The sequence below is a fragment of the Pseudophryne corroboree genome, chromosome 6, assembly GCF_028390025.1.
Source record: "Pseudophryne corroboree isolate aPseCor3 chromosome 6, aPseCor3.hap2, whole genome shotgun sequence".
NCBI classification, from domain to species: Eukaryota; Metazoa; Chordata; class Amphibia; order Anura; family Myobatrachidae; genus Pseudophryne; species Pseudophryne corroboree.
The window spans coordinates 317152968-317167683 of record NC_086449.1 but is presented as its reverse complement, the minus strand read 5'-3'; the positions used below and the strand labels follow the sequence as shown (position 1 = coordinate 317167683).

General features: G+C 41.5%; 1 protein-coding gene across 6 annotated transcripts in view; it reads left to right on the top strand.

The window, feature by feature from the left end:
• The window catches only part of SHF (Src homology 2 domain containing F), a 475778-nt gene that overhangs the window by 243786 nt on the left and 217276 nt on the right, over nucleotides 1-14716 (top strand). The window lies entirely within an intron of this gene.

The following is a 14716-nucleotide window of genomic DNA, read 5'->3' as shown; positions in this document are numbered from 1 at the left end:
AGCCACATAACACCCATACTCTACTCCCTTCACTGGCTGCCTGTAAGATGGCGAATCATCTTCAAGATTGGCTTACTGAGTTTCAAAGCACTACATGACCAGGGCCCAAGGTACCTGAAGCAGCTACTGACCCCATACTGCCCCACTCAATTACTGCGATCTGTAGATGAAGGACTTTTAGCAGTACCTAGAATCTCCCGTAATTCATCTGGGGGTCAAGCTTTTAGTCATGCAGCTCCAACTCTATGGAACTCACTTCCCCGGACAGTGAGAGAGGCCCCAACTATAGAATCCTTCAAAAGTAGACTCAAGACTTTCCTTTTTACTCAAGCATGCCCATAATTGTCCCTTTAGTATCTACATGCTTCTGTATTTTATGAAAATCTGTTCTGTACTTCATTATTTTCTGTACTATATTATGCTATGTATCTGTTAAGCGCCTTGAGTCCTATTGGAGAAAGAGCGCTATAAAAATAAAATGTATTATTATTATTATTATTATTATAATTATTATTATCTTGGATAGGGGCAAACACTGCTATTCTCTGAAGATTGCTGTGTAAGTTAGTAAATAGTCCATAGCAGTGGGTGAATTTAGCCTGTGTGTGTGTAACACATACAGTGGGGAATGGCGATTTTCCCTGAAAAATAAAATGCCTAATGCTGATATTTAATCTGCTGAATTATAAGCACAAACTTGGTACAGTATAACCGCTGCCAGAATAATATGGATGTCTGGAAGGCTGCTTGATTTACTGTAACAAGGATTCTGTTCTTTAATTAGCCAATTATATTGGCTCTGTAAAGCTAAGAATCAGGTTGGCATATCTAATTCAATATTTTTTGTTCATGTCTCGTCTTCCTCATTTAGGGACCTATTTTTCAGAGTATTTGCAGAATATCCTTTTCGGGAGGGGGGGGGGGGGGTACCTGGGAATATTTTGTATCCCATAAATGTTTCTGGGGGGACCACATAATATATCAGAGATAAGAAATTATAGTTAGCGGATCTAAAACCCAATAATTAATGGGCCCCATCAAGCTGTTGAATGTCATATAGAAACTACTGCTTAATTAATAGCATTATGGGTATTCCATATGTAAAACACTTTTTATTGTGGAATTGAACTAGAAGAGACTGAACATTACATCACTGTCTTAAGCCCCTCTTATGCTCTGCTGATTGCTTGCAACCAGTATTAATGCCTGCACCAATTAGTATTAGCAACCATAATTGCAGGGTATACAACGAGCCCCTTCAGCATCGTTCAAGATATTCTGCCACAGGGTGCTGGTGATTAGTACAAGTAAGTTTTGTTGCTATGCCAAGTTGAATGGGACAAATAAAAATGAATCCGATATTATATAAAAGTAAAAGTTGAAATTATGGAGAATGATATACCTAGAAAATGCTGCATCAGAAGCAATGATATTGTATGATTATCAATCATTATATTCAAGTTTTTATGTTTAGTTTCATTGATTTAAATTCAATACCTAAAGAAAATCATCCTAACATATCAGAATCCTTAAATTTTGTCTACTTAAATTAACCTTTTTTTCCAGCTTTCCCCCTGCCCCACACAACCCTCAATGTGAAAGTGAAAATATTTGCACAGAAACATAACAATTAATCTACACATGATAAAACTGTAAAGGCCCATACACATTAGACGATGTCGCTCTGTGAGCGACATCGTCTAACGTTTCCCCCTCCCGGGCCGGCCGGTCGGCGGCCGCCTGTACGCACTGAGCGATATGACCGCTCATATCGCTCAGTGACGTCACGCCCCCGCCAGCCCTGCATGAAGGTCGTGGACGACAGTCCACATCCTTCATGCATGCCCTACCGACAGCGACGATCGTTGCCGACCCGCGGGGCCGCGCATCGGTCGTCGCTGGCGGCATACACACTTAACGATAAAATGAGCGGCGTCGCTCAAGGAGGGGGAATATGAGCGACGTCGCTCATTTTATCGTTAAGTGTGTATGGACCTTAAGGGACTAGACTGTACATAACAATTTTATTTTGAGAAGTATTATTCTGTTTGTTCACACACACACACACACACACACACACACACACACACACACACACACACACACACACTACTGGATGCATTTGGATCACATTTTCAGTATTGTATAACTTAGCGACCTAGAAAGAAAATGATAACGATGTGACCTCAGAAAGAGGAGGAATAAAGGATAAACCAGATGCTTGACACTCAATGCACTGAAATTTGGTGTTCCAATCCTGCTTTTGCTGAACTTGACTCCCCCAAGTCATTTAAGGGAACCTTACTTAAAGTGACTGCTCTGTGGAGGAACATAATTGATGCAGAGATTCTAATGGGATGTGGTACAGATGAAACTGTGTTTATACTATATATACCCATTATCCCCTTCAATTTTCCTTTTCAATTCAAGTGCCTGCAGTTTCCTGTAAGCATCTGCTTCACTATGATGAGGGGCAAACATAAAGGGCTATAGCCATAAATATCAGTTCCAGCTGCATCTCCCTTGAGCAGCTATATGTGGCTTGCTCATGTGTTAGTAGCCCCAACCATCTTTTTGCGATAATCACTGACATTACTTACCAATAAATTTTGTGATCAATTTGTACAATATAAAATGTACATCCCAATATTAGATGGCACTACTGTCTTTGAAAAAAATTGTTCCGCTGAGTAATAACAGACCTTCACATGGGCAAATGCTTGTAAAATATACTTACTGAAATACCTTATATGAATAAGTGATCATACCCTTACTGTATATTGACTATTATGACCTTCCAGATCACATAACAGGATATTTGGCCACCATTTACTTTTCACCATGGTTAGACATGTGGGGCTAGATGTAATAGGGTGCGATTGTTTTAGGCGTCTAAAAAATTGTTCCAAATCGCACGTTTGTAACTAGTGTAAAAAATCACAAATTTAATAGGGTGCAAATTTTGAGGTTACAACGGAATTTGCATGCGATTATTGTTGATTTTTAGTAATAAAAACATGCAGTTTTTAGGTCATGTTTTTATTACTTAGTTAGAAGCATGCATAGATCAGTGATATCTGAGCATGCTTCTGTCTGGAACAGTAAAGAAAGTGTTTAAAAAAAAAAAGTAAAAAAAAAAAAAAACAACAACGTGCAGGTCCCCCCCAAAAGCATAACCAGCCCTGGGCTCTTTGATCGGGTCCTGGTTGCAAAAATATGGGGGGGGGGGGGGAATTATTGGGGTTCCCCCGTATTTAAGCAACAAGCACCAGGCTCTTGGACCGGTACTGGTTCCAAAAATATTGGGGACAAAAGAAATAGGGGTCCCCTGTATTTTTGAAAGCAACACTGTGCTCCTTTAGCCAGGGAGGTGATTCTGCAGCCAGAGGACACTTTTATACAGGTCCCTGCGGTCACACCATCACTCTCCCAAATTAGTCACCCCTGGCCAGGGTTCCCTGAGGGAGTGGGGACCCCTTAAATTGAGGGGCCCTACCTCCAGGCACCCAATGGCTGGGGTTATGGCTGCCACCCCTGGGCTGTGGGTGGAGACTTCATAGCTTATTGTGTAAAAAAAAAAAATACTGTTTTGTTGTGGAACTACAAGTTGCAGCAAGCCTCCCCTGCATGTTGGTACTTGGAGAACCACAAGTACCAGCATGTGGGGAATTAATGGGCCTGCTGGTACCTGTAGTTCCACAACAAAAGAAATACTCCGAAAAAGACAAGACACACACACCTTGAGAGTAAAAGTTTATTTACACATACATGCACACTTACACACTCACACTTACCTAGTGTCCCACGCAGCACCTCAGTCCCCCAGGTCCAAGAGTGACCTCAATTAACCTTGCGGTCTACCATAGAGTGCAATTATCCCACCATTTACTATAATGGAGGTACGCGAACCACCATTATAGCCGGTGCGCTCTCCTGATTGGCTGTGTGCTCCTGGCCTGTCAATCAGGAGAGCGCTGATTGACAAGAGTCACCGGGGCTTCGGGGAAAGGGGATCCCGTTTAGTTTGAGGGTTCGGGTTTTTGCATTTTTTTTTATTTTTTTTACCCATGGATGTCTACATGGAAAGAAGCGGAAAGATTTACACCAGATTCTAGGTGAGTTTATTGTTTTTTGTTTTTCTTTACAGGTACCCGAATGGATCCTACTTGGACAAGGGGACCAAGGTGCTTTTTTAAAAGAAGTTTTAACTATTTATTTACTTTTCCATACAGAAGCATGCACGGATCTCACTGATCTGTGCATGCTTCAGTCAAACTCGCCAGCCAAAAGCTGGTCTATTTATTGATGATTTTTTGGTAATGTTTGAGGTGTGAGTTATAAACTGGCATCCTATTACATTTCCCAAGTTGTATGTTTGAGATGGCAAAACATCTGGATGCAATTTTTTAGACTGCTGGAAACATGCAAATTTGCATGTTTCCGCGCTCTATTACATTTGCGATTTTCAGGAATTGTGCAATTTTTTGGGGGAAAAATCGCACATTCCCTAAAATCGCACCCTATTACATTTGTCACGTGCTTTCTAAAGGACTGTGGGATAATGTTGTGGAAAGGCACAACTTAGAGAAGTATACAAAAAGATTTTCAAAAAGGTTTTATTTCCCATCGGCGTACTGTTCAAAGCATTATTAAGAAGTAGAAACTGATTTGAAGAGGTCAGTCCGTCACTGCTCACCAGAAAATTTGACTGTACTGGTCAACTGTTCCCCAATCTAGGTGCTCAGAGCTAGTAGAGAGACATATCTAAATGGACTTACTGCTGTAATTGCTACAAAAGATGGTATTACAAAGTATTAAATGAAACCACTTTTCCAACCAGGTTCTAGTTTTCATTATTTTTATACATTTTTAGAACTGCTACTTTAGCGCAATGTTGTAATGCGAAATATATTAACAAAAGTGTGCTTTCATTTTATTATGTGACAAAAGGTAAAAGATGTGACAGGTTATGATTATTTTCTATAACCACTGTATAATAGTCTAATATGTTAATATTAGATGTTCATAGTTAGATTACAAATAAGTACTGTAAATCACGTACATAGATGCAAAATGAAAAAAAATGTAGAGAAATTTTAAAGTTAATTACATACAAAAGCTAAATATAATTATTATGATAGTGGAAATATATAATTTGTTGAAAATACAATAATAAAGTAGTGAACACTAAAAAATATATGGTTGATGAAAACTATACAATTTGTGAAAAGCTAATTAGCCTAAACAATGCAATATATGGTGAAAATAAATATTGTCATAAATATTGCACTTTTTAATTAGGTTAAATGCTTAATTAAAACCCAATGAGTGCCTATTATGTAGTAAGCGTCCAATATGGGCTCCAACATGGCTAGACCCATGATTTTGAGCACTGCTTCAACCTGTATCTCTGCTAGGGATCCTCTTTTATACTACACCTATATTAAGCTTTTCATAGAGTAACACTGAGGACATGACTTCAAATGTGGAGTTTGTATGTTCTCTATTTTTTTTGCACAGGTTTTTCTTAGGACTCTGGTATCATCCCACAATCAAAAAAACATACTGGTTAATTGACTTTCTACAAAAATAACCCAGATGTGAATGTGTGTCCATGTGATAGAGAATTTAGATTGTAAGCTCCACTGGGGCAGGGCCTGATGTGAATGACTAACTGAATTCTCTGTAAGCACTACAGAATGTTTATGCAATAGAAAGAACTGCTCATAAAGAAAACAATTAAATAAGGTAGGTATGGTGTTAAATTAGGAGAAATATTTAGGTCATGGGAAGTACAGTATATTGGATAACAATACGGTCGTACTGGAGTCAGTAACCATAATTATCTTACAGTATATTCAGGCTGGGTGTGGAATCCTTACAGTCAGAATCCTGATGGTCAGAATATCGGCAGCAGGATCCAGACAGTGAAATGCTGGCAAACTTTGGAAAGCATTTTACGACTTACCCTAACCCCAACCCTAAACCAACCCTCCTGAAATCCAACCCTAAAAAAAAGTATAATTTTTTTGAATAAAAAAACAAAACAAAGTTTTATGTTTTGTGCCCATGTGTTAGGCACTAGAGCTGCATTAAGACCATATGACAAACTTGCCTATTAACGGAAACGGCCGGGAGATTTAAAAAAATCGGTGGCACTCCCGTCCGTATGTATGAGTTCATTATGCTGCCAAAACCAAATTTACCCCCGAATGGCAATACGATTGAAATAGTGTTGTCTCATCAAGAGCCCATAGCATCAGAGAACATAGATTCTGCTATTTTTTTTTGTGTTTTATTATTCATTCTCATTTATTACTGTAGATTTGTTCTTTGTTTTTATTTACTATATATGCTTTTTTGAAAGAAACATACAGTATGATCCAAGGGGATGCATCTTTGTTTCATTGAGACCGTAAGTAAATGTTACATTGCTTGGTACAGTATTTTTTGTTTTGTTTTTCCCCTCCCCATAAAGAATGTAGAACATACAACAAGATAATTGTAATGGGATCGGTATGAAATACCTACAATCAAAATCCCGACGGTCAAAATCCCGACAGCAATTGACAGATGGTCGAAATCCCGACAAGTTCAAAATACCGACATTTATAATACCGACATGGTCAAAATACCGACATGTAAAATGTCGACAGGTTAAAATGCCAACATGAGTTTGTCATTGGTTTTTTGTGTGTATGTCGACATAGGTTGACATGGACACCATATAAGTGTACTTTATCCCCTCGCATGGCTCACTGCGCTCGCCATGCTTCGGGCACCCCCTCCAGGTCCACTGGGATGGTAAAGTAAAAGTGAAAAACTCATGTTGGCATTTTGACCTGTCAACATTCTACATGTCGGTATTTTGACCTTGTTGATATTTTAAATGTCGGTATTTTGTCCATGTCGGGATGTCGACAGTCAGGATTTTGATTGTCGGTAAATTGACTGCATCCCATTGTAGTAGCCTTCTAAAAATTGGTGTTGCTTAAAAAATCCTGGCCATAAAGTGCCTTTGTGATGTCACTGCTATCATAATGAATGGAAGAACTGTGTTCTTATGGATATTACTGAGGTTACAAATTCAAAGTTTTTCTTTTCCTGTCACTTTGCTTTATTAAAGTGTCACAGTCTGATTGAAGGAAGAGATGTTGAGGGTTTACTAATCAGCTTTCCCTGTCTGTCCCTACTTCTTCAGCAGTGTGTCATTTCATTGTGCATAATCACCTCCAATCCTAGTGAGACCATTGCCCTTAACCATCTTTATCCCCCTGGTGCACATAACAGTTCCGTTACTTATAAACAGTGACACTGTCAGAATTAAATATATTTTTATCAGGTGCCTTCACAGGATAAACCTATAAAACAATATAGAACAAGTACACAAACCACATAAATCTAAGGACAGGGATAGCTTCTAACATTTTCAGTAATTATTTATTGTCTTCAGGGAACAGGTAAATAATAAAAGCAAAGACTGTTTATTTACTGCACCACTCCACATGTACAACAGAGAGATAATTTAGCACACAAAAGTTATGTAACCAAAACACCAAGAAAAGATAGTAAATTCAGCACTGGATAGGCTGTGCAAAGCAATACTAGGCTAAAAATGAATGACGGAAACCTATATATATATCTATTATGTAATTATGACAGCGCGTAGCCCATGAAGTATGTTGTGTCATGCGCTGGCTTGGTGGGTATATAAGGTGTGAGATAGGCAGTCTGCATACATATCACTCTTTGTTGTGATGGGTAAAAGGGGAGATTTTATCAGAGTTGAAAAAAGTGATGATTATCTGCTTTTGGGCCAAGGGTGGCAGTGTTTCTGAAACAGCACATTTTGTGAACTGTCCATGTGCTGCTGTGGTACAGGTGTATTGTGACTGGACAAATGGCACCATTGCGATAACCAACATGAAAACTACAGAGCACCACATGCCACTGATGTGAGGGTCGACCGACACGCTACAGTGGAGCAGCTCACCATCAAAGTGAACATGTGGGCTACCAGATGTGTATCTAAAATGACGCAGGGTTTGCTGCATATGGGGCTCCAAAGCTGTTACTCTGGCTTTTAGTATGTATATATGTGTGTGTGTGTGTGTGTGTGTGTGTGTGTGTGTGTATAGATCAGGGGGGGGCAATTATTTCAGCTAGGGGGCCGCTTAACACTTCCAGTGGATATTCGAGGGCCACACACAAAGTATCTTGTATATACAATACAAGAAAATTTTTACACATTACAGTAGCAGAGTCCCCTTTTTACACATTACGGCAGCAGAGTCCCCCTTTTTACACATTACGGCAGCAAAGTCCCCCTTTCAGCAAAGTCCCCCTTTTTACACATTACGGCAGCAGAGTCCCCCTTTTTACACATTACGGCAGCAGAGTCCCCCTTTTTACACATTACGGCAGCAGAGTCCCCCTTTTTACACATTACGGCAGCAAAGTCCCCCTTTTTACACATTACGGCAGCAGAGTCCCCCTTTTTACACATTACGGCAGCAGAGTCCCCCTTTTTACACATTACGGCAGCAAAGTCACCCTTTTTTACACATTATGGCAACAGAGCCCCCCCTTTTTTTACACATAATGGCAACAGAGCCCCCCTTTTTTTTACACATTACGGTAGCAGAATCCCCCTTTTTTACACATTACGGTAGCAGAGCCCCCCTTTTTACACATTAGGCAAGCAGAGTCCGAGAGAGAGCGAGCAAGCAGTTCAAGGCTGGTGACATCTACAGCCACACTAATATAATGTACAAAATACCAATAATTTTTAACCAAAGCAACAATACATCACTTGTCCCCCACACACTCATGCCCATGACATGAGTGTGTGATTTTTCACCTTGCAAGAACCTGTTTCCCCATAGAAGGAGGAGGTGGTGGCGCCAAGCTGCCTGAGGAGGAGGCAGCACTGATCAGTGAGCCGGGGAAGGGAGGCGGAGCATGTGCCCATGCAGCTGCATCGCCTCCCCGCTAATGTCACCTGTGGAGTGCGGACATCTGATGACCCAGCGAAGAGGGGGCAGACAATGAGTGCTGGCCACACTGATGTAATGCGTGGTAATGTATGTAGAGGTGTGCTCAACAGACACAGAGCTGAGCGCAGAGGGCACATATCCACAATCCTGCCGTGGCTCCACCCCCAGCGCCGCCCAGCGCCTGACGTCACAGAGGAAATACCGGTCAGCAGTCCCTGTGACGTGACCGGGTCTTTCCTCAGCGGCGCCGCGTCTCAGAGCTCTGTAGCGCAATGACAAGCGGCTCAGCCAGTCGGGCCGCTTGTCATTGCACACTGGTGGGGGACAGCGGGCCAGGCAGCATCGGTTCGCGGGCCGCATCCGTGCCGCATGTTGCCCACCCCTGGTATAGATAGATGGATGGATGGCTGGCTATATAGTTATATGACCTGCGGTCAGGAGACCGCTGGTCGCAATATCTCCCCCTACATCCCGAAGCCTCACAAACCTGACAGTTGACATGCATCAGGCAGACTAAAAGGGACTATTCCTGCGAGCACAGTGACCCGCAAAGGGACTCTTTGCACTTGCCCTGCTGCCACAATACTGACGGATGGGATGCTGTTGCAGGTATATGCTGCAATGTGGGATGTTTTTACAACTGCGCTCAATAAGTACACTAAATTGTATATTCCCAAGGTCAACAAATATAGGAGTAGCAAATTCAAACCGATGTGGCTTAATAAGGTCAAGGAACAAATGGAAAAAAAAAAGGCGTGCTTTCAGAGCATTTAAGTCTGACGGGATGGTGGAATCATTACAGTTCTACAAGGAATGTAACAAAAAATGCAAAAAAGGAGAGTAAAACAAACCCCAAAAAGTTATTTAAGTATATAAACGGTAAAAGGTTAAAAAAGAAGACTATTGGGCCTTTAAGGGAGAGTTGGATGTCTTGATTAATAATGATAGGGAAAAAGCGGATTTATTTAATAAATTATTTGCATCAGTATTCACAAGAAAGGGCAGGTTGACAAGAGTAGAGCACAACATATGCTATAATAATGACCTGTTGCTAGGTACTTGGTTAAACAAGGAAGTACTGGACTTCGCTAAGGCCTTTGACAAAGTCCCACATATGAGACTAATTTTCAAATTAAGAGGGCTTGGGGTAGAAAACACTATTTGTACTTGGGTGAGTAATTGACTGTACAATAGGGAACAGTGAGTGGGGTATTAATGAGATGTTCTCTGAATGGGCCTCATTACTCAGTGGAATACCGCAGGGATCAGTACTTGGGCCATTGCTGTTTAACATATTTATTAATGACCTAGGAGAGGGACTGGAAAGCACAGTGTCAATTTTTGCAGACGATACTAAACTATGTAGAGTAATTAATACAGACAAGGATGTTGAATCTCTACAGAATGACTTATCTAGACTTGAGGTCTGGGCGGATAAATGGAGAATGAGGTTCAATATAGACAAATGTAAAGTTATGCACTTTGGGACTAAAAACAATCAGGCGGCATATAAACTAATTGGGGAAAATGTAGGGATAACGGTAGTTGAAAAAGATTTGGGGGTGCTCATTGATAATAAACTTAGTAGCAGTACGCAATATCAAAATGCAGCAACAAAAGCAAATAAGGTGTTAGCATGCATAAAACTGGGAATGGAGACAAGGGATGAGAGCGCAATCCTGCCACTGTATAAATCATTGGTGCGACCACACCTGGAATATTGTGTACAGTTCTGTGCACTGCACCATAAAAAAGATATCTTGGAACTCGAAAGGGTTCAGATACGAGCCACCAAACTGGTTAAGGCGTTAGAGGCACTGAATTATGAGAAAATACTTAAAAGGCTAGATATGTTTACACTGGAAAAGAGGCGATTGAGAGGGGACATTATTAATATTTATAAATACATAAAGGGACAATACAAGGTTTCATCAAATGATATGTTAATCAAAAAATCACTACAGAGGACACCCCCTGAGCTTAGAAGAAAAAATGTTTCATACACAACGAAGAAAAGGGTTCTTCACAGAAAGGGCAGTAATGATTTGAAATTCTCTGCCAGAGATGGTAGTATTGGTGGATTCAATCAATAATTTTAAAAATGGATTAGATAGATTCCTAGCTGAAAAAAATATCCAAGGATACAGTATTTAATTATTATAAAATTATAATACAGGTTGAACTCGATGGACAGGTTCAACCTCAACAACTATGTAACTATATATTCTGACGGCTGGCATCCCGACCGTCTGTATTCATACTGATCCCATAATGACAATAAAAGAAAATTTAAATATCAGAATCTGAAATATAATAAATTAAATATAATAAATTATGCTCAATATCAAACATACATAACCATTGCATCCAGTGGTGCCACATTAAACCCCATTGCACAAGAAGAAACCTGCCAACAATAAGCGTCAAAAAGGAAAAGAGATTTTGTGAAAACTAACTCATGCAAACTCCAACATATGTCCAGGCCCAGACGACTGCACAATTAATTATTCAAAAGTTATTTGACGGCAGCCAGACTATATGGGGTATATGCAATTGCAGTCGAATTCCCGAAAAGTTAAAAAAACTGGACTTTTTAGCCAAAAAAAAAGAAATTCGACAATGCAATACAGTACTTTTCATCAAAAAAACGGACTTTTCAAATTCGACTTTTTGAAATTCGACATTTGACAAATTCGACATTTCTGCAATGGTACAAATGCGGCTTTTCGACAAAAGTATATTCAATTGAAGAATGTAAATTCGACAATAGTGCTTTTTGACAGTAAATTCGTCATTTTCAATCCGCCTCACTTTGCTGGCGGAATGTAATACATTTTTTTAAAAACATGTTTTTTTTGTGTTTTTTTTATTGCTAATAGCATATCTATTTATATTAGAAGGGATTAGGTACTTGGTTTGTCTATTTAGGAGGCACAAGTATTATTTATATATTTTTTAAAATATTTTTTTTAATGGAATGCGTTAAAAACCCGAAAAAAAAATTGTGTGGGGTCCCCCCTCCTAAGCATAACCAGCCTCGGGCTCTTTGAGCCGGTCCTGGTTGCCAAAATACGGGATCCCCGTATTTTAACAACCAGCACCGGGCTCTGCGCCTGGTCCTGGTGCAAAAAAATACGGGGGACAAAAAGAGTAGGGGTCCCCCGTATTTTTTGTACCAGCACCGGGCTCCACTAGCTGGACATATAATGCCACAGCCGGGGGACACTTTTATACCGCTCCCTGCGGCCGTGGCATTAAATACCCAACTAGTCACCCCTGGCCGGGGTACCCTGGAGGAGTGGGGACCCCTTCAATCAAGGGGTCCTCCCCCAGCCACCCAAGGGCCAGGGGTGAAGCCCGAGGCTGCCCCCCCCATCCAAGGGCTGCGGATGGGGGGCTGATAGCCATGTGTAAAAATTAAAGAATATTGTTTTTTTGCAGAAGAACTACAAGTCCCAGCAAGCACCCCCCGCAAGCTGGTACTTGGAGAACCACAAGTACCAGCATGCGGAGGAAAAACGGGCCTGCTGATACCTGTAGTTCTACTGCAAAAAAAATACCCAAATAAAAACAGGAGACGCACACCTTGAAAGTACAACTTTATTACATACATGTCGACACACACACATACTTAACTATGTTGACACGACGTTCGGTCCACTTGTCCAAGTAGAATCCACGGGGTGTACCTGAAAATAAAATTATACTCGCCTAAATCCAATGTCCAGTGATATTTGTAATCCACGTACTTGGCAGAATAAAAAAACGCATTTACCCAATCCACACAGACTTTCCCCGAATGCTGACACCCCCTGTGACTCCTGTCACAGAGGGTCCCTTCAGGCAATCAGGGAGCGCCACGTCCTGGCACTCTCCTGATTCCCTATGCGCATCTGAGCTGGCAGACAGCGCATCACACAGCACCTCCATTAGTTTCAATGGTGGGAACTTTGCGGTCAGCGGTGGGGTTACCCGCGGTCAGCGGTGGGGTTACCCGCGGTCAGCCGCTGACAGCGGGTGACCTCACCGCTGACCGCAAAGTTCCCACCATTGAAGATAATGGAGGGGGCTGTGCGATGCGCTGTCTGCCAGCTCAGACGCGCATACAGCCAATCAGGAGAGTGCCACGACGTGGCGCTCCCTGATTGGCTGAAGGGACCTTCTGTGACAGCAGTCACGGTGGGTCTCTGCACTTTCAGTCAGTGTGGATCGGGTAAATGCGTTTCTTTGTTTTGCCAAGTACGTGGATTACAAATATCACAGGACACTGGATTTAGGTGAGTATTAAGTTTATTTTCAGGTACCCCGGATTCGTCGACATTGGAGATGTGGCAGTCGGCGTGTCAACATAGGTAAGTATGTATGTGTCGGCATGTGTGAAATAAAGTTGTATTTTCACGGTGTGCGTGTCCTGTTTTTATTTGGGTATTTTTTTGCAGAAGAACTACAAGTACCAGCGGGTCCGTTTCCCCCGCATGCTGGTACTTGTAGTTCTCCAAGTACCAGCTTGTAGGGATGCTTGCTGGGACTTGTAGTTTTTCTACAAAAAAACAATATTCCATAATTTTTACACATGGCTATCAGCCCCCCATCCGCAGCCCTTGGATGGGGGGGGGGGGACAGCCTCAGGCTTCACCCCTGGCCCTTGGGTGGCTGGGGGGGACCCCTTGATTTACCCTCCAGGGTACCCCAGCCAGGGGTGACTAGTTGGGGATTTAATGCCACGACCGCAGGGACCGGTATAAAATTGTCCCCCTGCTGTGGCATTATCTGTCCAGCTAGTGGAGCCCGATGCTGGTACAAAAAATACGGGGGACCCCTACTCTTTTTGTCCCCCGTATTTTTTGGACCAGGCGCAGAGCCCGGTGCTGGTTGTTAAAATACGGGGGATCCCCTGTCATTTTTCCCCCCGTATTTTGGCAACCAGGACCGGCTCAAAGAGCCCGAGGCTGGTTATGCTTAGGAGGGGGGACCCCACGCAATTTTTTTTTCGTTTTTTTTTTTACCGTTTTTTGTACCATCTGAAAAGTCGATTCAAAATCCGTCAATTGGTCCGTTTTTCGACAGCGGGACTGTCGAATCCGTTTTTTATTGAATATGTCAAATTCCGGCAAATTTAAAAACGGGCGAAAAATTGCCGCAATTCGCCCGGAATTGCATATACCCATATATATATATATATATATATATATATATATGTATGTATGTATGTGTGTGTGTGTGTGTATGTATGTATGTATGTATGTATGTATGTATGTATGTATGTATGTATGTATGTATGTATGTATGTATGTATGTATGTATGTATGTATATGCTAAAGTTCAGAACAGACCCCATTCAGAACAAGCACGGCACTCCAGGACTTAGTGAAAAAATATTTATAATGAACATTTAATCAGGGTATATGTACATCACCATCTAGCACTGGCCATAGTAACAATGCAGCATTTCGGGCCCCGCAGGGTCCCTTCCTCAGGTTGATGCAAATGCTATAAAACGAAAAGAACAAACAGACATGTTTGATATGTCTGTTTGTTCTTTTCGTTTTATAGCACTTGCATCAACCTGAGGAAGGGACCCTGCGGGGCCCGAAATGCTGCATTGTTACTATGGCCAGTGCTAGATGGTGATGTACATATACCCTGATTCAATGTTCATTATAAATATTTTTTCACTAAGTTCTGGAGTGCCGTGCTTGTTCTGAATGGGGTCTGTTCTG